We start from the raw sequence: 244 nt of genomic DNA on the forward strand, positions 1-244 counted from the left end.
CGCCTGTGTGTCTGCGTGAGTGCATCCTCGCGCAGAGGCAGCGCACCATTCCCGTCCCGTCCACGTCGGGCCCTGCATGCGAATCCCGAGGCAGCCTCTCCTCTCGGGCGACTCCAACCCGGCCAGATGAAGCGGAGGCGCAGAAGACGCTGAGGGGACGAGGAGGCAGACGAGACCAACTGGTCTCTCTTGCTCCTTTCCAACCATCCCCCACTCGCCCTCTCTCGCCTTCCCCAATTATTAT

This window comes from Penaeus monodon, chromosome 27, assembly GCF_015228065.2.
Source record: "Penaeus monodon isolate SGIC_2016 chromosome 27, NSTDA_Pmon_1, whole genome shotgun sequence".
NCBI lineage: Eukaryota > Metazoa > Arthropoda > Malacostraca > Decapoda > Penaeidae > Penaeus > Penaeus monodon.